General features: G+C 39.6%; 1 protein-coding gene across 2 annotated transcripts in view; it reads left to right on the top strand.

Moving 5' to 3' along the window:
* The window catches only part of RFX3 (regulatory factor X3), a 485,917-nt gene that overhangs the window by 163,806 nt on the left and 296,825 nt on the right, over positions 1-25,286 (top strand). The window lies entirely within an intron of this gene.

The raw sequence follows: 25,286 nt of genomic DNA, 5'->3' as shown, positions 1-25,286 counted from the left end.
GGAAGTAGAGCTACTGGAAGGCAGTTTCTTGCATCGGGATAATATGCAAATAAAAAATAAAAAGCTTCTGCATAGTGCAGGTAAACCAGGGATTTTTATTTCTAAAAATACCATACAAAAAATGGATAAAAGTGATCACAATTAAAATAAAATCTAAGCAGCGTAAGGAAGGGGAGATCTCTAGATTTTATTTTAATTGTGATCACTTTTATCCATTTTTTGTATGGTATTTTTAGAAATAAAAATCCCTGGTTTACCTGCACTATGCAGAAGCTTTTTATTTTTTATTTGCATATTATCCCGATGCAAGAAACTGCCTTCCAGTAGCTCTACTTCCATCACGGGGTCTGGATCAAATCTGTCCCCGGCTTCTCCTTGGAACACATCCTTGAGGTCTATTGGCTGATATCCAGTTGGCGGCCCTTCCTGATGTTTCTTCACCCCACCAGAGAAGTCGAGAAGTGAGACAGAGGTTCCACCGTTCCGGATATCGTTTTCCAGCCTAGGTTTGGCTCCATGCACCATTGACTCCATGTCATATGACAGTGGAGTCCACGTCATCTGGTAAGAGTACCCATCTTATCTTACTTCCTGATGTTTTCATTCTGATGCCCCATATCGAGATGTTGGTTTACAGCTACGGAAGTTCTGTACCCCGTTGTTGACTCAGTCACAGATCCACACCGTGCACCATTGACTTTATTTTCTAGTTTCACATCATTTTTTGGTCCATACCAGTTCCTCTTAATAATTTGAGTTTGGAATCATCCATTTACCATATGTGGACACTTTATACTGTGTTTGTTCATTTCATTTCACTTATGGTTTTTGCACATATGCTTTACTGTTCAGTACAGCATCTCTTATTTAATTGTTTCACTACACCCTAACTTCCTATTACTTCTTAGCGCTGCATTTTTTTTCCATTATTTTTATTCCCCCACGTAGGGGGAGGAGTCGCAGTGGTGACGTCATCCTGCAAGCATCTTGCTGTTTTTTGCATCCTGAGCCCGCACTGCTTAAGTGCTTCATTGTGAGTAACATTTTAATGTTTTATTGATGGAATAAAACCCTTTGGTATATAGAGAGCACTAGATTTGCCATTTTATTCCTATGTTCACCGGATCCAATTGAGGGATTATCTCGCTGGTTGGCAGCCAAGTAATCAGCCTGTGGCTGCACGGATGTAATAGGAGCTTCACACCCAGTTGATCCTTTTTATCCCTGAGAGGGAATCTGCTATTTCTGACCTACTGGTAAAACAGGGGTCAGAATTTGAGGTGAGCGGCTAGGACACTAAGGTGGAGGAGAGCACCAGCAGAACAATTTGCACTTTATTTTGGTGTGGTTTCGTTTGGAAAATTTTGAGGACTGTCATGGACTTTTTATCACATTGATCTTTCATGTCACTTGGTTTATGTTATTATTTGAATGTTTTCTATTTGTGTATTTATCCCAATCTAGGGAACACTTGTAGGGGGAGGGTTTTTAATTCTCGTTAGATGAATAATTGATTGTGCACCTTGTATTTTGCTCATTGTTTGCAAGTTAATCACTTATTCTTGTGCATTAATATTTAGTCATTAATATTTCATTTAGGCAGCACAGCACAGTTTGGTTATGTATAATATTTATATGAAGTGAACACGGTATGTGTGTTAGCAGCAGCCAGGTGGGGGGGTATTTTTGTGATATCTCTCACCGATATTTATGGTGCATTTTTATATATATATTTTTGTGTATATATATATATATATATATATTTTGTTTCACCTTATATATTTAGTTTTTTTGGTATATTTATTTGCGCTGATAGGATTTCTGTTTTTATATTTTTCAGACTTGTTTACAAGTTTAAAATCAGTTTTTTCTTTTTTTGCTAGAAAATTACTTTGAACCCCCAAACATTATATATATTTTTTTCTAACACCCTAGAGAATAAAATGGCGGTCGTTGCAATACTTTTTTTCACACCGTATTTGCGCAGCGGTCTTACAAGCGCACTTTTTTTTGGGAAAAAATACACTTTTTTGAATTAAAAAATAAGACAACAGTAAAGTTAGCCCAATTTTGTTTTTATATTGTGAAAGATGATGTTACGCCGAGTAAATTGATACCCAACATGTCACTCTTCAAAGTTGCGCCCGCTCGTGGAATAGCGACAATCTTTTACCCTTAAAAATCTCCATATGCGAATGTTTAAAAAATTCTACAGGTTGCATGTTTCGCGTTACAGAGGAGGGGTTAGGGCTAAAATTGTATTTTTTCTTTTTTTTAAAATTTATTTTACCTTTTATTTTTATTTTTTACACGGTTCTTTAAAAAAAAAAAAAAAAAAATGGTGTCACTTTTTTCCTATTACAAGGAATGTAAACATCCCTTGTAATAGAAAAAAAAGCGTGACAGGACCTCCTAAATATGAGATCTGTGGTCAAAAAGACCTATGGGCGGAAGGGGCCATCTTCCCCTCACTCAGCTCCATACCACAGACAGGAGCAGACGCGATTGCCTCTGCCGCTGGCGGCAGCTCCAGTAAGAGGCAGAGGGCAACGGAGCGCGTGGGATGGGGGGTCCCTCTCCCACCGCTGATAAAAGTGATCTCGCTGTGAATCTGCCACTGAGACCACTTTTATCTGAAAGCAGACCGCCTGCTGAAGAAGAAGATACTGGGGCAAAAAGCAAGAGTTCAGATGAAGGAACATGGTATTTTTCTCTGCCCAAGTGCAGACAACGGGGCAACCATTGGTAAATGAATGAACATAGTGAAATTTGTGAAAGTGCCATCAGTGGAAAGCAGTAGGAGATTTCCGTCCCTGGGATAAAAATGGATTGCCCAAAAGGAGCAGAAAAGGTAGATGTGGTGAGATTAGTTTACTAAGTTTTTTAAGAAAGCTTTAAGAGACATACTGTACAGCAACCATAAAGATGAATGCCATGAATGTTGTCTGTATGTCATCTCTGTAATTTGGGCACCAATTATAGTAGTGGGTGGAAGGCAGTAGATGTGTATAGAGTTGACCAGGCTCCTAGGGAACCTAGAATATCTAACGCAAATTGAGTGGGGCACCCTGCCCTTTCTTGCAATCTATGGTGGTGCTTTTAGTTCTTTCATGCCTCTTGTTGCTAAGCTTCACATACAATGCTTAGAAATGCCCTGTTCTGAGGGGGAGGAGGCGGAGTCGCCGGCGACAGACCTGTCCAGCTGAAGCTCCACAGCTCTCGGGACACCTTGGCTGATAAAGACACCTGCAAGGCATGGTAATCTGAAAATAATCTTACCATAAGCCTCCTCAGTGACCCTGGGATAAATAAAATATGGTGCCAAGGATACACAGTCAAGAGGCCCCTGTAAAATGGCACAGCTCCCTTCCTCACACAGGCACATCCCATGCTGCTAAGCAACTGCAGTTACCTCAGGATTCCTATAATGATTCTGACTGTGAATATGTTACAGAAAGCCTTTAAAGCAGACCTCAGACTATATAACTAAAGGTCTCACCAAAGCAATTCGTGAGTTAGGCCAGCGCACTTCTGAACTAGAAATCAGAGTGGATGACATGGAAACGAATGTACTGTCCCATGATAATGAATTAGAGACTCTTAAGGAAGAAAACCTTATTCTGCAAACATGCTTAGAGGACTTTGAAAATAGAGCACGTCGATCAAATCTTTGTATACGAGGAATAACTGAGACTATTGTTGACCTTCATTCTACTATGACTGCACTTTTCCAAGAACTACTACTGTCAATCCAGGTCGATCGTTTGGAGATGGATAGGATTCACAGAGCTATAACACCACGCAAACCCGAAGGTCCCCCTCGTTATATTATTGCGAAATTCCACTTCTATCGCACCAAACAACAATTCATGGCTGCAGCTAGAGGAAAAGATTACCTCATCTTTCAAGATCATCCTTATCAGCTTTTTGCTGACCTTTCCCCAATTACTGTGGCTAAATGACGTGCACTGAAACCCCTAATTCATAAGCTACAGAAACGCCAGATCCCTTATCAATGGGGATTCCCATTTTCTATCCGCTTTACCTATCAAGGTGTCAAACATTCCTGTAGATCCTCAGATGAACTACAAAACACTCTACAAGAACTACATCTTATCGTAAGATCTTCAACTAGCCCTCGTTGACGCACAACATCCAGCTCCCCTCAAGAATCCTCCAAATCTGAAAAAGATAGAGAAGTCGATTCAATTCTCCTGATATAGATCCTGTAGAGACAATGGACTGCATGACTTTCACACCTCATCTTGAAGCGTATTCAATCTTAAGGATTTGCCTTTCTTTGGTCACTAAGTAATTTACCACCTTCAGTATAATCTGACTAAACTTATTTAAAATAATACTGTTCTATTAAGTTTTGAACTTTCCCCTTTTAACCCCCACAACCTCAGATAAACATATTTTATGTTTTATCTATTTACCCCCCCCCCCCCTTAAGCCAGTGAGATACCTATTGTCTCGATTATAACCTTGTTTACTTATATTTATCTTCGAGAATAATAGAGTTATTTTTTAAATTGAAGTACTTCTATTGTTTTATATTTATTGATCCTGTTTATCAATATCGCTATTTTCTTTCTTCATTACTGGCAATCCTATGATAAGTAATATTGCTATGCAGACTATACAGTTTCCTTTTTTAATGTATTTTTTCCCTAGGGTTACCTGTAGGTATATATACTCACCTTACAGCATAGTTGTTAATTGCTGATTAACCTTTTATTTTTTTTTTACTTTTCTTATTCGCACAATTTATTTACTATTATTTAACTATATGTCTCTTACTCTCTTTTTTCCTCTTTTTTCTGTCTCTACTCCCCCCTTGGTTCTTGCCCCCTCCCCCCCTCCGGGGTAATTGTAGACTCACAATCTATGAATGCAGTATACTACAATATTTCCTTTAAGATTTACCGGTGGCCCCCTTAAATGTCCTTGCGTTAAACGTACAAGGTCTAAATATCCCACAAAAGCGAACTAAAGTGAAACATGTATGCCTCCAAGAAACCCATTTCGCAGATAAGGTGACCCCTAAATATTTTGGTTCAGCTTATCCCCAAGTTTTCACAGCCTCTGCCAAAATGAAACAACGAGGGGTGCTAATAATCTGATTCTCCAATCACAGTGGTATCTAACTTTGCTCCTAAAAAAACTCCATCCTTATTCCTCTCCCATTTATTACAGGTAATTGATACTCCTAAAAACGGCACACTTTTAATCTGTGGAGATTCGAATCAAGTCCTTTATCCTTTTTTAGATAAATCCCCAACTCCTATTGCATCTAGTTCTCAATCTCTTAAGTTCCAACAACTTCTTCAACAACACTCTTTATTAGATTCTTGGCGTGAAATCAATCCTACTAGGCACCAATTTACTTTTTATTCTCATCCCTATAAATCATTTTCCATATTGATCACATTTTGATCTCAATAGGCATGACCCCCTGAACTGTTTTCTTCATCTATTATCCCTTTTACATGGACTGACCACTGTGCTGTACTTTCAACTTTCACTTCTCTAATACCCAAAACACAAGATTCTACATGGCATATTCATGACTCAATCCTATCTCATCCATCTCACTCCTCTGATCTAGAAATAGCCATAAAAGATTACCTGGCCAATAATGAGACCCCTGATATATCCCCACTGACCCTATGGGAAGCTCATAAACCTGTTCTCTGTGGGGTTTGTATACGCCAAGCCTCAGTTCTTAAAAGAGAAAAACGACAACTAAAACAAAAATTAGAAGCAGAATTTAATACATGCCACACAATCTTTAAATCCAATCATACCCCTGTCCCTGTGACTAAATTACAGCTTGATAAAGCACGTTTAAACCTTGACCTTTTTTTATCAGAATCTGTAGATAAAATGTTATGCAAGTCTAAACATAAATTTTATCTTAAAGCGAATAAACCAGATACTCTTTTAGCCCGAGCACTTAAAAAACTAAATCGCCCCTTTAAACCGATTCGACTGAAATTATCTGATATAATTATATATAACATTTACTAGTAATCCAGTAAAGATCCTCCACACCTTTCAAAAACATCTTACCTCCTTATATAAAAAGGAAGGATCTTTTGATCAAACTTTAGCAAAATAATTTTTTCACAACTCAAACTTTCTACTATTCCTTTAGCCCAACGCGATTGTCTTGAAAGCCCCATTACAGCTATCAAAATGAAATTAGCAATTAACTATCTTAAACCAAATAAACTTCCAGGCCCAGATGGCTTCTCTGCCCTATACTATAAGAAATTCTCTCATATCCTTGCTCCAATGATAACAGACGCATTTAATTCTCTCCTTAACGATCAATCCTTTCGCCCCGAAACATTAACGGCTATAATTTCAATTATCCCCAAACCTCAGTCAGACGATACAGCTTGTTCTAACTATAGACCCATGTCATTACTCTTGACATTAAGTTACTAGTGAAAGTCTTAGCGACCCGCTTAAATAGTGTAATAGGTTCTTTAACCACTTAAGCCCTGGACCATTTGGCTGCCCAAAGACCAGAGAACTTTTTGCGATTCGGCACTGCGTCACTTCAACTGACAATTGCCTGGTCGTGCGACGTAGCTCCCAAACAAAATTGAGGTCCTTTTTTCCCCACAAATAAAGCTTTCTTGTGGTAGTATTTGATCACCTCTGCGGTTTTTATTTTTTGCGCTATAAACAAAAGAATAGCTACAATTTTGAAAAAACACATTATTTTTTTACTTTTTGCTATAATAAATATCCCCAAAATATATATAAAAAACATTTTTTTCCTCAGTTTAGGCCGATGCGTATTCTTCTACATATTTTTGGTAAAAAGAAAAAAAAAAAAAAAATCGCAATAAGTGTTTAATGATTGGTTTGCACAAAAGTTATAGCGTCTACAAAATAGGGGATAGTTTTATGGCATTTTTATTAATAACTTTTTTTTACTAGTAATGGCAGCGATCTTTATCGTGACTGTGACATTTTGGCGGACACATCGCACACTTTTGGCGCGATTTTGGGACCATTCACATTTATACATTGATCAGTGCAATTAAAATGCATTGATTACTGTGTAAATGTGACTGGCAGTGAAGGAGTTAGCCACTAGGGGGCAGTGAAGGGGTTAAGTGTGTCCTAGGGAGTGATTCTAACTGTGGGGGGCGTGGCTACGTGTGACACAACACTGAGCACCGCTCCCGATTACAGGGAGCTGTGATCAGTGTCCTGTCACTAGGCAGAACGGGGAAATGTTTGTTTACAAAAGCATTTGCCCATTCTTCCTCTCTGTGAGATGATCGTGGGTATCCCTGCGGACATGCGATCACACTCAAAGGGCAACATACAGGTACGTTAATCTTAAAGGCCAACGTACAGGTACGTTAATCTGCCTGTACGTGCCCTTTTGCCGACGTATATCGGCAAGCGGTTAATAAATAAAGACCGGGTCGGCTTTATGCCACAGCACCAAGCGGCAGATAATGTACGCAGGACTACTTTACTAATTCAAGCAGCTAAATCATGACAAATACCCATCTGTCTCTTATCTTTAGATATCAAAAAGCAGTGGATACACTCTTGTGGCATTACCTACATTTTGTCCTGCAGCGTTGGGGATTTGGTCCTCATTTTCTTAGCTGGGTCTCCTTATAAAAAAATCCTAAAGCTTATGTTATATACGCTGGATATAACTCAAACCTATTTGACATCTGTAGGGGTACGTGTCAGGGATGTCCACTCTTATTTGCCTTACTTATTGAACCCCTTGCTTAATCAGTCCGTACTGAGCCCTCTATTAAAGGTCTAGATTTAGCTGGTCACCAACATAAACTTTGCCTATTTGCTGATGATATCTTAATCTTTATGTCATTCCCAATATTTCTGCTCCTAGTCTTATAAGTAAACTTGATCACTTTGCCCACGTATCTGGTCTAATTATTAACTCTTAAAAACCTATAGCCTTAAATATTTTTTTACCTCCTCATATTTTACAACAAGCTCAAACATCCCTCCCTTTCTCATGGTCCACTTCACGTCTTCTTTACCTAGGAATAACTCACACCCAATTTTTCTGACATTTTCGCTGCCAATTATACTCCAATTTTGCCTCAAATATCTAATCTTCTGACACAATTGTCCTCTCTACCATTATCCTGGATAGGTATAATTAATGTAATAAAGATGGCTATACTGCCCAAAATTCTTTATCTTTTTCGAGTTTTATCTATCCCTGTTCCAGCATACTTTCTCAGAATACTACAACGTAAGGCATTAACTTTCGTTTGGGGCTCCTTGAAACCCCATCTGCCCAAACACACTCGTTACTAGGGTTTCCTAATTTTACCTCCTATTACCATGCAGCTCAATTAGCCCCTATCCCTAAATATAAATGTGAAATTCCGCTTTGGGTTGCGCTGGAATCAATAGATTGGGACCCACTTTTAATAACCAACCTCGTATTGTCTAATTCCTCCGACCGTAAAAAAACTCAATAATACACTAGCCATTTGGGATAAATTTAAATTAGTAAATGGACTACAATCTCCCCATATACCTCTTTTATCATTTCTTAAATATCCACTTTTCTATCCTGCTTGCCCTAAATCTTTTAAAGCATGGACCTCCAGTAATTTAACTCAACTCTGTGAACTAGCATCCTCTACTTCATTCAAAACTTTCTCTGACTTATGTGAAAGTCACAAACTTCCTAATTCAGAGCTCTTTCGATATCTTCAATTAAAAAAAAAAAATATGCCCTATATACAAGGAAGAATTAATTTAGATAAATTAATGTGCTTTGAAAATATATGTAAACGTGACCCATACAATAAGGGACTTATTTCAGCTCTTTACACTCATCTTATTACTCAACCCAACTTAGACCCACCCTCATATGTGGCTAAGTGGGAGATGGATCTTGGGTTTTCCTTGGAAGCAGCTGATTGGGATAAGATTTGGATCACAACTAAGTCATCCTCACAAAACATAGCTGCCTTATAGACAAATTACAAAGTACTCACACGGTGGTATTTGGTCCCTGTCAAAATTGCGAAATATGCTCCAAATTATTCCCCATCTTGTTTTCGTGGGTGTGGTGATCTTGGATCACATCTTCATACTTTGTGGGATTGCCAGTAGCAAAAAATGTCTGGAAAGATGTATTTCTTATGATTTCAACACTGTTTGAAATCCCTATCAATCCTGATCGTACAATAGCACTTTTAAACTTAAAACCGGCCACTCTCTCCTACCGCCAATTCAAACTCCTATTACAGATCACTACAGCTGTGAAACAAACAATTGCCAAAGCTTGGAAACCCCCATCCTTAATAATTGCTGAAAATAAAAATAGAGTCAATCAAGCAATGATCTATGCCAAAACAGGCTATAACTCAAGATATAATATCCAACTTTGAGAATATATGACTCACTTTTTGCCTTCCAATTTTGATGCTTCCCTACTAAGACCTTGGTAATCTTGATTTCTACTTCTATTCTCTTGCATTCATGGTATGTGTTTATTACCATGTACTACCCCGGGGACCCCTGCTACCTCTCATTTCTTTCTTCCCTATCTTTTTTTTCTCCTACCTAAGATTAGTTTTTCTTTTATCTTCTCTCTTCTACTTTTCCCCCCTATTCTCTCTCTCCTCTTTCAATTTACTCTTTATATAGTTCTGGTAGCAGAACTTTTATTTCCTTGGTTATCATTATACCAATTGTACATAGTTCCAATATGTAGCATAAGATTTTAGATTTTATAATAAATTATTTATTTATTTTTATTAAAAAAAAAACTATACTCTTGATAATAATTAAGATCTTTTTTTTTATCAAAGGTCATCTTATATTAACCTGGTCTAAGTTGGCTTTATCCTCTCTTATACAATCTTTTGAGTAGTTAGATCCATGCTAAAATTGTTTTAGTTAAACTACTTTAAGTTTATGTTGGAACTACAACTCAATATTATTACCATATATGTGATCTTTTCTTTTGATGCCACCATATGTACTTAGGTATACCAATTGTTAAAATAAAAAATTTGACAGGAAATGCCCTGTTCTAGCTGTTGTACACTTGAAATGATGGTGCGCATTGCTACTGATTCAAACTCAAATAAATGGGCATTTATGTATGTATTTATTTACATTTAGTTAGCTGATGTCACTTTATTTATACAATTATTTGAGTGATACCTTATTAAAAGACGCTGCTTTTGACAGCCAGTACCTGCATTAGACTCATCCAGAGTTAACGTTTTATTTAGTGCTGGCATTTATATATCACAAGCAATATATATTGTACATTCACATCAGTCCCTGCCCTCAAGGAGCTTACAATCTAAGGTCCCTAGCTCAGATACATGCACACACAACTAGAGCCAGTTTAGAAAGGAGCCAGTTAAACTAACCAGTGTGTCTTTGGATCAAGGGAGGAAACCAGAGTATCTGCAAGCATTAGGGAACTACACAAACTCAATGCAGATAGTGCCCTAACCATAATTCGAACCAAGGGCTCTAGTGCTGCAAGACAGGAGCGCAAACCAGTAAGCCACTGCGATGCGTTAATATCGCAAAATCACCTTTTCAGTCCTGGAATGCTATTGATTTGTGAAGGCTGTAATGTGAAGTCTGAACAATGATCTGTGAGCTTTTCATCTAGCAGATAAAAATGTAATGTTGGCGCTATTCACACACTCATACACAAAATAACATCTGTCCTAGAAGCATGATGGCCTTTTTACAAGCCACAGAGCAACCAGGTCAATTTAATCACTTTATCCTGAATGCCCAGGGCTGAAAAATGTTTATTGATTCAAAAGTAATTACGATAAATTTTCCAAGTACTTGCCAAGTGTCTGTGTGCTCCATTGTTTTGATATCAAGCTTGTGTTTTGGTTGCGAGACTGCTATCGTTTAGTGACATATTTAATAGTCAGATCCTTTGTAAGTATATGTTTAGAGCCAGCGTGATATTCCCTTTGTCAGCAGCAGGTCTATTCGATACTTATTGCTTGTTGTGAATGTTTTTAATTATTTTAAGTCTTGGTGTGATTTCTGAGAGACAAATGAAAACCATACAGTGAAGTGCTTTCTTTCATAGCACCGGTAGCTGCTGGAGTATTGTGAATAATAGAAGCTGAACACCTAGCTGGCAAGTATGCTTTACAGGGCAGCTTTTAATCAAGCAAACCAAGGTAAATTGCAGTCACTCAGCTTCACTTAGGGATTTCCATTGCCAAAGAAGGTGGATTTCTGATCCAGACTTCATAGTGTAGTAACACAGAACATTTGCATGGCACACAAGCCTGCTTATATAACAACTGGACCAATCCCGATGTATGCTTGGACAGTGGTCTGTATAAGCCTAAGTCGATATAAAATATTGTCCCAGTAAAATCTATTTTTTCCTGCAGGACTCTAATCATGGCACTCCTGGACAGCTTTTTTTACTGTATACTTTCTGCAAGGACATACATAGAATTGCAACTTGATACACAAAAGGAACATCAGTTGGTTTTTATTTAAATTTTCTAGTCCCTTTTCTTCAAATGTATTTGCTTCAAAACCCAAATAAGTAGAAACATGTGTTTTACCTACCACACCTGGCAACTGTTGAGTTTTCTGCCTTGGTTTATTAAGAGGGCCTGGTTTATGGCCTATTGCCCTGGCAGGTACAGTTTTCCTCCTGTTCTGTGCAGCTAAGCACATGTTTTATAGCAAAGAATTTTTATAATTATTATTCTTATGATAAAGAATATTGGCAGGTTAAATTCTAGCACATGTAAAAATGAAATGTAAAAATCCAGATATTTCAGTTAACTCAGTGTGGAGAAAGACACCTTTCTGTCGTCAGTCTTAGGGGAGGCAGAGAGGAGTCAGTCACTGTCAGACAGTCACGTTTCTCCACTTGGCATTTGTTCACATATCAGGACGTTTAAAGGTCTCTGTTTATGTCAATGACGAAATAGCCGCCAGTTGTTGTCTGTCCAAAACTGCACAGGACTGAATCTTTGTTTACACTATTACTCTATGGCACTGAGCACCACCACTTTTTAATGATGGTTTATTCATTGTAGTGATGACTTTTATGTTCCCTGTGAAAATGCCATGTGATGGGCTGAATCTTCCTCCTAAGTAAATATTAAAGCCTCCTATGCAGAAGATATCAAAAGACAAATTCTGTTCACCAAAGTAGTTGAATACTATGTTAAACACTCGATCTCTGATAGATTTACTCCCCTTGCTGACCAGGCCATTTTTTTGCGATTTTAACTGACATTATTTAACTGACAATTGCGTAGTCACGCGACACTGTACCCAAATGTCCTTTTTTCCCCACAAATAGAGCTTTCTTTTGGTGGTATTTGATCACCTCTGCATGTTTTATTTTTTGCGTTCTAAACAAAAAAAGACTGACAATTTTGAAAAAAAAAAAAACAATATTTTTTCACTTTCTGCTATAAAACCTAACCAATTTAAAAAAATGTGAACAATTCTAATTTCTTCATAAATTTAGGCTAGTATGTATTCTGCAAAATATTTTTGGTAAAAAAAAATCCCGTAAAGCTTAAATTGATTGGTTTGTCCAAAAGCTATAGCGTCTACAAACTATGAAATATTTTGATTTATTTTTACTAGTAATGGTGGTGATCAGTGACTTATAGCGGGACTGCGATATTGTGGCAGACATTCTGACACTAACTGACACTTTTTGGGAACCAGTGACAGTTATACAGCGATCAGTGTTAAAAAAAATATGCACTCTCACTGTAATAATGACATTGGCTGGGAAGGGGTTATCATCAGGGGCGATCAAAAGGTTAACGGTGTGCCTAACCAGTGTTTTACAGGGACACAAATGTCATCTCTTCCCTCCTGTCAGAATGTCGATCTGCTTTGTTTGCATAGGCAGACTGCTGTTCTGCCTCTCTGCTTGATAATCGGCAGGTGCTGGCGGACATCAAGCATGCACGTCCCCTACCCGGAAGAGTTGGATCACATATATATAGACCTTAAGTGGTTGAGGTATAGAACACTCTCTCATCAAGGTTCCTCCAAAGGTTGCTAGGGGTTCCTTGAGCACAGAGCAATTTCTGCATCTCAGATAAGTAACCACTGATACCAATAATCTTTTTAGCCAACTATAATGGGACATACTTCCCACTGACTACTAAAGTAAGGATCATTCTTTCTGTTGACCACCAGTGCAATGGGGCATTTCTTCCACTGACCACCAATGGGGGAGTGCTCCTCCCTTGACTACTCATGTAAGGGGTTACTTCTGTACTTACCACCAATGTAAGGAGGGTCCTTTGTCACTGACCACCAGTGTAAGGGGCACCTCTTCCACCGATTACCAAAGTTAAATGATTCTTTTCCGCTCACCATTAATATAAAGGAGTCCTTCTCCCATTGACCACCAGTGTAAGGAAGCTCTTCTTTGACTGACCACCAATGTAAAGGGGGTCCTTCTCCAATGACCACCAGTGTAAGAAGCACCACTCCCACTGACTGCCAATCTAATGGACACTTATTTACTCACCACCAGTGTAAAATGGGTTATTTTTCTACTATGTGAGAAAACAAACAAACAACAACAAAACTAAAATGTTGTCTCTTTTCTGGTGATTCATTTTTGATTTATTTACTATTACTAAAACATTTTGGTTGTACATACCAGCCTTAATGCCGTGTACACACAAGCGGACTTTTGATGGACTGAACTCCGAAGGACTTTTTGACAGACTTTCGACGGAGGTCCTTGCCTACACACGATCACACCAAAGTCTGACTGATTCGCACGTGATGACATACGACCGGACTAGAATAAGGAAGTTCATAGCCTGTAGCTGCCCTTGCGTCGTCGTTCGTCCGTCGGACTAGCATACAGACGAACTGATTTTTCGACCAGACTTGAGTCCGTCAGAAAGATTTGAAACATGTTCTATTTCTAAAGTCCGTCTGATTTTTCGACAGCAAAGGTCCGATGAAGCCCACACATGATCGAATTGTCCGGCGGATTCATTCCGTCAGTACTTTGCTGTTGAAAAGTCCGGTCGTGTGTACACGGCATTAGGTGTCAAGTATTGAGAAGTATGCCAAATTTCTTCTATTCTTTTATATATTCTTATATTTATAATTTAACATTCATGTACCGTGACATGAAGATAAGATAATTATTAGCAGGGGTTCCCTGAGATATTTTAGTAGGGTTGCACCGATATCGTTGTCGGTGCCGATAGTAAGCATTTGCACAAGTACTCATACTCATGAAGATACTCCAATACCTGAAATCTATATCTTTCAAAATGAATGGGCTCAAATCGCACTGCAAAAAAAAAAAAATCGCATGTGATTTGAACAGAAATGCGGTGCAATTCCTGTCTGAGTCACATGTGGTTTCCCCCACCGCTCCTGTGTGAACCGAGGCTTGTCATAGTGACTTGAGCCTGTGTTCACACAGGAGTGGTGCTGGAAACCGCATGCGATTCAGACAGGAATCACATCGCAATCCTGTTCAATTTGCATGCGATTTTTTGCAGCATGCTTTGAGCCTATTCATTTTGTATGGGTGCAAATTGTACCTCAAAGGTATCAGTACTCTGTATCAGCGACTATTTGACCGAAAGTATCGGTACTCGTACTCGCCAGCAAAAATAAACGGTATCTGTGCAACCCTGGGTATTAGGGTTTTGCTGTGTTTAAAAGGTTGGTCAAGACTGACCGCTGTGTTTTCAGTTTTACAAAATGTATGCGAGTTTCACATATTCCGTCCATATCTTTTATTGCAAATGGAAAATTATTTATTTTAGACTAAAGAGCAATTCTAATGCCGCGTACACACGGTCGGACTTTTCGTCTACAAAAGTCCGACAGCCTGTCCGACAGACTTCCGACGTACCTTCGGCGGACTTGCGGCAGACTTTCTTACGAACGGACTTGCCTACACACGACCACACAAAAGTCCGACGGATTCGTACGTGATGACGTACACCGGACTAAAATAAGGAAGTTCATAGCCAGTAGCCAATAGCTGCCCTAGCATGGGTTTTTGTCCGTCGGACTAGCACACAGACGAGCGGATTTCGGGGTCCGTCGTACTTACGACGTAAAGATTTGAAGCATGTTTCAAATCTAAAGTCCGTCGGATTTGAGGCTAAAAAAGTCCGTTGAAAGTCCGGAGAAGCCCACACACGATCGGATTACCAGCCAGCTTTAGTCCGTCAGCGTCCGTTGGACTTTTGTAGACGAAAAGTCCGACCGTGTGTACGCGGCATAAGGCAAAACACAAATCCAATCAGTGGGGATACGAATGCTGTTCAGCAAAGTGTGCTAGCGTGAGAAGGTTTGCCTAAAAGACACCAGCCAAAAGAGAATTAGTAGGCTGCCATTACTGAGCCCGCCTTGTGTTTCAATCATTTTCTGTGCGGTCATGCTGAGCACCACACAGAGTAATTTAAGCCTTTCCTATGCAACTCCCACTCTCCGCTGCTTCTATCACTAATCACATTCAATCCTCCTAGACTGGTTTAATTCCGATTGGTGGCTGCTTAGTACATCCAATTTTTACAAAGGGTTCCTGTATGGGAAAGAACACACAGAGCCTGCAATGGAGGGGGGCATTTGGTAATACCATTCTTGAATCATAAGCATAATACCTCTTCTACATCATACGCAGGGGTTTCCAAATCACCAGATTAAAAGATTAGATGGACTGGGATGATTTGATGCACTACATCTATGTTCCAGAGACACAACAGGAAGTAACAAGAGATCTCTCCAAAGTGCTAGGAATTTCCTTCTTATACAATTGTCACCACAACAGGTTTACCCATTATAAGTTTTACCCTTACTTCCTGTTCCCATGACAATGCAAACATTTTGGATTTCCATCACTTTCTTTGTAGGAGACAGTTTTCCCAGTGGAGGCATGGACAGCAATAAAAACAGACAGAGATTCAAACCCAACAGTCTCCCAGCTCTCAGAATACAATATCTCAGCGGGAGTGATTCCCCATCCACTTCAAGTGCGTGGATGGAGCAATCGAGTCTTTTTTTTTTTTTTCATTAAGGCCACTGGGTTGAATGAAAAAAAAATGACTAATGTATGAGCTGCCTTAGACTGTTGCTGTCCATGTGTAACTCATGGTTCAATTTTTTATTTTCCCTGGAGAATAGCTTCAAATTATTTATTTATAGATTAAAGATTACATGTAGGTTTATTATGAGCCCCAATAGAAGTGTAGTCAGAAAAAAATCCTATTATAGTGGATGGTGTGACACAGGAGCACATCAAAATCAGCATATTTTATAAGATTTGAATGGATAATGAAAAGTCCCATGTTTGCTTATTAACATGATAAAGTCATTTTATTGAGGCTTCTTTTAGGAATAAATTAACTGATTCCCCCACCATTAAATTATAGGTAATTGATTAAAGCTGTGAAATTGCTGTGACAGTTTTCATGTTCCCTCCCACGCACTGTAAGAATACGTGAATGTGATAAAAGCATTGAATATACCTGCGCTGCTCATGTCTAGCACAGCACATTTGGGAGAAATACTCTATACCGAATTGTCTTTCAGTTGCATGCATAACATTTCTTTAGTTTAGTAGACATCAGGATCATGTTCCTTCCATTCTAAGATAGCAAAACAATTAATAAATTAATTGAATAACCGATTCGTCAAAATAGTTTTAAATTCCATATTTCATTATTTTTCCAGTATCTAAATTGATTTTTTTATTACAGGTGCTATATCTTTACATGAGCCAAGTAACAGATAGCACCTGCTCTAATGGCATCAAGTAGCTTCTGCTTATAAAGGATACGATTGTCTGTTGTATTATAGGAGCCATTCTTGGCTGCCTAGGGGAGCCAGGCCTTTTTCTCACAATGTTGGAAGGTTATTTTATTTATTTATTTATTTAGTTTGATAGTGGTGATCCTCATTGAGATGGGCACTTTGTAGGACTATGCTGAAACACTTGACTTGTAGGTGAATCTGGGAGAAGGGAAAATACTTTGAGATTATAATTAACATCCTTCCCACCAGGGGGGTAGGGGGCAGGGGAAGGCACCTATAATAAGATTATTTTTGACACTGGGAAATATAATGTGTACGGTATATCAAAAGTATTTTGATAAATCGGTCTTTTAATACATTATTTATTAGTCCAATGTAAGAGGCACTCATGGGTCTTGTACTAAAGCAACATACACAAGATCCACAAGTGCCTGTTCCACTTGATTGTGAATACTTGCTTTTAATGCACCCAGGCAGTTTTTGCTTTTACCTGAATGCAGTGCCCTCTGTATATTTAGCCTGTATTTTGTTTATTCGACTAGCATTGTCTTAAAGGGGTTTTAAAGCTTCGTGTTTTTCACCTGAATGCATCCTATGCATTCAGGTGAAAAAACACCTTGCAGTCACTGGCCCCCCCCCGAGCCCCCGTTTTACTTACCTGAGACCCGAATCTCCTTGGGCGCGATCCTGCGTTGCTTTCCCCGAGCTCTAGTTGGCTTTTCATTGGTCGATTAATAGCAGCGCAGCTATTGGCTCCCACTGCTGTCAATCAAATCAATGACGTGCGTGCCGGGGGCAGGCCGAGTCAAACACTTGGTGGCTATGTGATAAAAATATATAGGAACTAATGCGCAAAACCACAAAATTAATAATAGTACCAGACAAGGAGCTGCCAACATAAATCAGTGTTCTCACACAACCCTGACAGAGAAATATTCAAATAAAAATATATATATGTGGCGCTGCCCTATCCTTGTGTACCGACTCCAAATCTGTGGACACAAATAATCACAAAGTGCTAGAAAAAAATTAACATCCTCCTCATAAAAGTGCAATGTGCATATACAATATAGTAGCAATACCCCGTGATAGGAAAATGAGGTCTACCTCAATACATAGATTGTAAATAATTCAACATAAAGCCAAGGAATTAGTGCATCAAAATATCATAATATGATTCCTAGTACTCATAAAAGTAAAAAGTAAATTAAAGTGCCCAGTGCGTAGTGCAAAAAATGCAACTCCTATTGCAACCGCTATGACATAAAAAAAGTGACACAATGTGCAAAATTACCATAAAGTGCATATATGCGACAATAGATGCGACTAAAAGTCCCGCATAAAAACATAAGCAATAAGGAACATACAAAGTGACAATTGTGCAATTAAGTACACAAAAAAACTCTTTCATGCAATGTGACTCCTGATGCGACTGCAATACCCACAAGGGGAAGTCTTCTAAGAAAAAAGTGCAGGTACAATGGTGACTTGTGATAAACGCCTCCAAATCTGATTATTTGTGTCCACAGATTTGGAGTCGGTACACAAGGATAGGGCAGCGCCGCATATATATATATTTTTACTTGGTGGCTACGGCCGCTCAGTGTATTACACGGGAGAGCGCCCGCAAGGTAACCTCCTCAGGAGAGAGCTTCCCAGAGGGGGTTAGCTCTTGTGGGGAGGAGCTGTGAGAGCCACCGTGGGACCCCAGAAGAGGATGATCGGGGCCACTTTGTGCAAAGCGAACTGCACAGTGGAGGTAAGTATGGCATGTTTGTTTTTTAAAAAAAGAAAAAACTAACCTTTAGGATCCCTTTAAATATAGAAAATGATAGTTTCCTTTTGATCCAATGGGGGTCATCATTTAATTATGTAACACAGCAAGGCAATGTCCTATATGCGGGTATACACCGTAATTGCGTAAACAAGAGCACACATATGGCTTGTAAGTGTCCATAGATATTATGCTCCTATGCATGTTTACGCAAGCATGGCATATACTCTCATTAAGATAGTATACAACCATTCATTACTATAGGTCACTGTATGCTGCAGTTGTAATGCACAGGTACAGAAATACACCCGCAGTCTACATTATATGACCTCATGCTCCCATGTACATGAGGCCTAAATCTGTTGCAGATCTGTACACATCCTGATTTTAACCCTGCAAATGCTGCACCACTACCCTGCAACTCTGTGCATTACACATGGTTGCAGGGCAGTTGCAGAGCAGCTCTATTCCCTTGAATGGGGCACATTTAGCCCCTGGAGAGATCATTTTGTCCGCAAATCATCACAGCCGTTACATGTGTACACTTCCATCTGGCTGTCTTTGCAGTTTAAGGGGGAGCAGTGGGGTGCAGTAAAATGCAGCTCTAATGCCTGTCTTCCCCCCCACCACCAACCACAAGTGTAAATGAACCCTAACTGTGTCAATAATTTGCCAGTAAATTGGGTATCTAGATTCTCTTTTGGCATCTCATACAGAGGCAGTCCTACTGCCTGTTTAGCCTATGAATATGTAATGGAGCCTTAAAGTGGTTGTTAACTTCTGAAATTAAAAATGAACAAAGCATATTCTTCTATAGTGTTTACTTGGCTCAATCTAAAGCCAAGTGTGATTTCTTTCTGTTCCAGCCATCATCTGCTGTCTGCATGATGAGACAGTTTATGCCGAAAACAAACAGTCCTGGGGGGTGGCACAGCCCACCTCCATCACACAGAATTTGATTGATGATCTCAGCTGTGCATGTTTTCCTATGAGACTTTGTAGACTCACTGATGTGAAGGCTCCCTGCTCTATGTTGTGCAGGGTGTTACATCAGTTTCCCACCCCCTGTCTCCTAGAATCTGAGAATGATGTGTAAATGCTCTACTTTGAGGCTGTACAGGAAGGGGGCTGTAGATAAACAGGCACAAAGGGTTTGCAGCCACTTTATATACAATGTCCTCAGGGACATCTGAACTAGGTAGCACTATATCCACAAAAACAAACATTCGCCCGTGGGACTTTGAGTGAGGTGTCCAGTTTGTAGACTTTTTCTCTTTGACTAGGTAGCACTATAGAACTAGGCAACACTATGCATTTATTAGAGTTGCGCGATTCTGGATAAAATGAGGATCGCAATTTTTTTGCTTAGAATAAAGATCGCGATTCCCGCGGCGTAACATCATCTTTCACATTATACAAAAAAATTGGGCTAACTTTACTGTTTAGTTTTTTTAACTCATTGAAGTGTATTTTTTCCCAAAAATTGTGTTTTAAAGACCGCTGCGCAAATACAGTGTGACATAAAATATTGCAACGATTGCCATTTTATTCTCTAATGCCTCTGCTAAAAAAAAATATATATATATATATATATATATACACAATGGGGACGGAAAGTATTCAGACCCCCTTAAATTTTTCACTCTTTGTTATATTGCAGCCATTTGCTAAAATCATTTAAGTTCATTTTTTCCTCATTAATGTACACACAGCACCCCATACTGACAAAAACACACAGAATTGTTGACATTTTTGCAGATTTATTAAAAAAGAAAAACTGAAATATCACATGGTCCTAAGTATTCAGACCCTTTGCTCAGTATTTAGTAGAAGCACCCTTTTGATCTAATACAGCCATGAGTCTTTTTTGGGAAAGATGCAACAAGTTTTTCACACCTGGATTTGGGGATCCTCTGCCATTCCTCCTTGCAGATCCTCTCCAGTTCTGTCAGGTTGGATGGTAAACGTTGGTGGACAGCCATTTTTAGGTCTCTCCAGAGATGCTCAATTGGATTTAAGTCAGGGCTCTGGCTGGGCCATTCAAGAACATTCACGGAGTTGTTGTGAAGCCACTTCTTCATTATTTTAGCTGTGTGCTTAGGGTCATTGTCTTGTTGGAAGGTAAACCTTCGGCCCAGTCTGAGGTCCTGAGCACTCTGGAGAAGGTTTTCGTCCAGGATATCCCTGTACTTGGCCGCATTCATCTTTCCCTCGATTGCAACCAATCATCCTGTCCCTGCAGCTGAAAAACACCCCCACAGCATGATGCTGCCACCACCATGCTTCACTATTGGGACTATATTGGACAGGTGATGAGCAGTGCCTGCTTTTCTCCACACATACCGCTTAGAATTAAGGCCAAAAAGTTCTATCTTGGTCTCATCAGACCAGAGAATCTTATTTCTCACCATCTTGGAGTCCTTCAGGTGTTTTTTAGCAAACTCCATGTGGGCTTTCATGTGTCTTGCACTGAGGAGAGGCTTCCGTCGGGCCACTCTGCCATAAAGCCCCGACTGGTGGAGGGCTGCAGTGATGGTTGACTCTCTACAACTTTCTCCCATCTCCCGACTGCATCTCCGGAGCTAAGCCACAGTGATCTTTGGGTTGTTCTTTACCTCTCTCACCGAGGCTCTTCTCCTCTGATAGCTCAGTTTGGCCAGACGGCCAGCTCTAGGAAGGGTTGTGGTCATCCCAAACATCTTCCATTTAAGGATTATGGAGGCCACTGTGCTCTTAGGAACCTTAAGTGCAGCAGAAATTTTTTTGTAACCTTGGCCAGATCTGTGCCTTGCCACATTTCTGTCTCTGAGCTCTTCAGGCAGTACCTTTGACCTCATGATTCTCATTTGCTCTGACATGCACTGTGAGCTGTAAGGTCTTATATAGACAGGTGTGTGGCTTTCCTAATCAAGTCCAATCAGTATAATCAAACACAGCTGGACTCAAATGAAGGTGTAGAACCATCTCAAGGATGATCAGAAGAAATGGACAGCACCTGAGTTAAATATATGAGTGTCACAGCAAAGGGTCTGAATACTTAGGACCATGTGATATTTCAGTTTTTCTTTTTTTTATAAATCTGCAAAAATGTCAACAATTCTGTGTTTTTTTGTCAATATGTGGTGCTATGTGTACATTAATGAGGGAAAAAAATGAACCTAAATGATTTTAGCAAATGTCTGCAATATAATAAAGAGTGAAAAATGTAAGGGGGTCTGAATACTTTCCGTCCCCACTGTATGTATGTATGTATGTATGCATGCATACATACATACATACATACATACATACATACATATATATAATATAGTTTGGGGGTCTAAGTAATTTTCTAGCAAAAAATACAGATTTTTAACTTGTAAGCAGCAGGTATCAGAAAAAAGCTTAGTGTTTAAGTGGTTAAACTGCCCTCATTTGCAGACCGAAGTTCATCCCTTTGATATAAAAGAACCAAGAGATGCATTGTATCTCTTCTCTGTCTCTCTGCGCTGAGGAATGTTGATAAACATTTGCCGGCTTTTTTTTTTTTTTTTTTTTTTGACAGCTCAGCTCTGCACTGTTTACATAGAATCGGGGAAATGCCAGTTAAGATCAAGAGGGGGGTTGAATCGATTTTTTTAATGATTAATCGTACAGCTCTAACATTTATATAAATGTTCTGTCTTTTGTTTGGTTCTGGTCCTGAGATCACATCAAATGAAAGTTCTAGGACCTTGAGAACTCCCCTCAGTCGAGCTTGTTACTGAGCATTTGAATTGCATTGAAAATCAAGCTATTGTGCAGAACAACTTTCACAGCATTGAAAAGTTGTGCATGGCCTTGGTTCATGTAATACTTGTTGATGTAATGTTGATGTAATGTCCTGATGAAGAAGAACATAATACATTCTTAGCAAAACAAAAGAGAAAGTACTGTGTCTATGGGCATTTTATTTGATGTAACCGCATTATTTTTATGAGAATAATCTAAAATAATCTAAAAGCTGGCAATAAATTATTTAACTTACTGAGGGCATGTAGAAAAAAAGGGACATACTGCTCGTCCACACACATTCTGTCTGTTTTATGCTGTAAAGATTAAACAAGAACATTCTTCACCTGAACCTACTGACCCGCGCAATCTCTTTGATGACTGTACAATAGTATAGTAAAGTATTGTTACATAGTTGGTGAGGTTGAAAAAAAGACCCCAGTCCATCCAGTTCAACCTGTGTGTGCTTTTATGTTAATATTACATTGTATATCCCTGTATGTTGTGGTCTTAAGGTACCCATCGAATAGTTTTTTTGAAATTATCAATACCCCCCGCTGATACCACTGCTTGTGGAATCGAATTCCATATCCTTACCACTTTGACAGTAAAGAACCCTCTAAGCAGTTTCAGATTAAACCGCTTCTCTTCTAAATTTAGTGAATGGCCGCATGTTTTTTTAAAATCCCTTTCACTGAAAAGTTTTTTCCCTATGCTAAGGTCACCAGTATGAAATTTGTATAACGATATATCCCCTTTCAAGCGTCTCCTCCCCAGACAGAATAAGTTTGATGCTTTTAGTCTTTCCCCATAGCTGCGATCCTCCAGTCACTTAATTAGTTTTGTTGCCCTTCTCTGGACTCGCTCCAGTTTCAACACATCCCTCCTGAGGACTGGTGCCCAGAATTAGATTACATATTCCAGGTGCGGCCGGACCAGAGTCTTGTAGAGCGGGAGAATTATCGCTTTATCTCTGGAGTGAATCCCCTTTTTAGTCCATGCCAATATTCTGTTGGCTTTGCTTGCAGCAGCTTGGCATTGCATGCCATTGCTGAGCCTATCATCTACTAGGACCCCCAGGTCCTTTTCCATCCTAGATTCCCCAAGAGGTTCTCCCCCTAGCGAGTAATTTGCATTCACATTTTTGGCACCCAAATGCATTACTTTACATTTATCAACATTAAACTTCATTTGCCATGTAGTTGCCCACCCCATTCATTTGTTTAGGTCTTTTTGCAAGGTTTCCACATCCTGCGTAGATGTTATTGCTCTGCTCAACTTTGTATCGTCTGCAAATACTGAGATTGAGCTGTCTATATCTTTCCCTACCCAGTCTATATCTGAATAATTAAAATCCCCCATTATAAATGATACTTCCCATCCTTGCCGCCATTCCAAACTGTGATAGGAGGTCCGCCTCCCCCTCCTCTCTCTGGTTAGGGGGTCTATCGCATACACTCAGTATTCCTTTCCCTTTAGTCTCCTCCCTTTGATGCTCTCCCCATAAGGATTCCACCTCCTCCCTTGCTCCATTAGTGATGTTGTCCCTCACATTCACTTGCACATCATTCTTGATGTATAGGCATACCCCTTCCCCTTTTTTACCCTCACTATCTCTGCGAGATAGGGAATACCCTTGAATGGTTGCCAGCCAATCATGAGAGCTGTTAAACCAAGTCTCTGAAATTCCCACAAAATCTAAATCCTCCTCGTACATAAGCAGGTCCAGTTCTCCCATCTTGTCAGCCAGACGTCTGGCATTAGTGTGCAAGCCTCGTAGTTTTGTCCAGTTGCATACTATCTCCTTGTTGGTTGTTATGAGGCTGCAATTTGGATATGTCAAATTACTTACCTTGGGTTTAGGTACTCTAGTCACCCTACCGCTAATGCCCCCAATACTACCCTCTGAACCTTGTTCCCTGTTGGCTATCTCTACATCTGGACTCTCCCCTCCGTCACCTAGTTTAAAAGACCCTCTAACTTTTCGTTCCATCTTCTCTCCCAGCCGAGCTGCACCCTCCCCATTTAGGTGCAGTCTGTCCCTGCTAAAAAGCCAGTAACCGACTGAAAAGTCAGCCCAGTTCTCCAGGAAACCGAACCCCTCCTTTCTACACCAGCTCCTCAGCCACTTGTTAATTTCCCTAATCTCCCGCTGTCTCAGTCATGTTTCCTACCAATCCCCTACAGATACAAATCTTTTACTCTTTTTTTAGATATTGATGAGGCTTTAAGGTGGCCATACATGGCTCAGTTTTTTCATTCCGCCAGCAACTGTCCATCAAGCGATTTTCTTTCCTGCAATCCGTGGTTGCAAGAAAGAAAATCACACCATCTACGTCCGGCTTAAAGCGGAGCTCCAGGCTCCTTCAGAAAAAATTAAAGTCAGCAACTACAAATACTGTAGCTGGTGATTTTATTTAGTATTAGGATACTTGCCTGTCCAGGAATCTAGCGGTGTCTGCACCTTAGCCAATTTTTCAATCAGCTCTTGGGTGCTGCAACCATCTATGGTAAGGAAAATGGGCAGTGAAGCCATGCGGTTTTACAGCTGCTTCCCTATTGCGCACTGCGCTTTGTGAATGGCGGGCAGGGGAACTTCCAGATTACTTTGCCGCTGTAAAGTCATCCAGAAGTGGGAACCTGTCAAAACCAGGTACCCACTCCCCCTGCAAGGTGCCAAATGCAAGGTGCAGCGAGGGGGGAGGAGACAAATAAGTGGAGCTTCCCTTTTTGGATCGAACTGAGCAGAACAATTTTCCTGTTCCATACCGCAGCTCAGCCACAGCTACTTTTCTCTCTTTTTTTATGCATTGCAGCTGGTACATGTCGTAGAAATGAATTAAATGTCACACCTTGAATTTCAAGAAAGTTAAAAAAAAAAAAAAAAAGAGGTTGGACTGCAAATCAGGAAATTTTAGCAACAGTATTAAAATACACTTCAGGT

The sequence above is a fragment of the Aquarana catesbeiana genome, linkage group LG01 (genome assembly GCF_042186555.1).
Source record: "Aquarana catesbeiana isolate 2022-GZ linkage group LG01, ASM4218655v1, whole genome shotgun sequence".
NCBI classification, from domain to species: domain Eukaryota; kingdom Metazoa; phylum Chordata; class Amphibia; order Anura; family Ranidae; genus Aquarana; species Aquarana catesbeiana.
The sequence above is the reverse complement of the archived record's forward strand: the minus strand, read 5'-3'. Positions and strand labels throughout refer to the sequence as shown.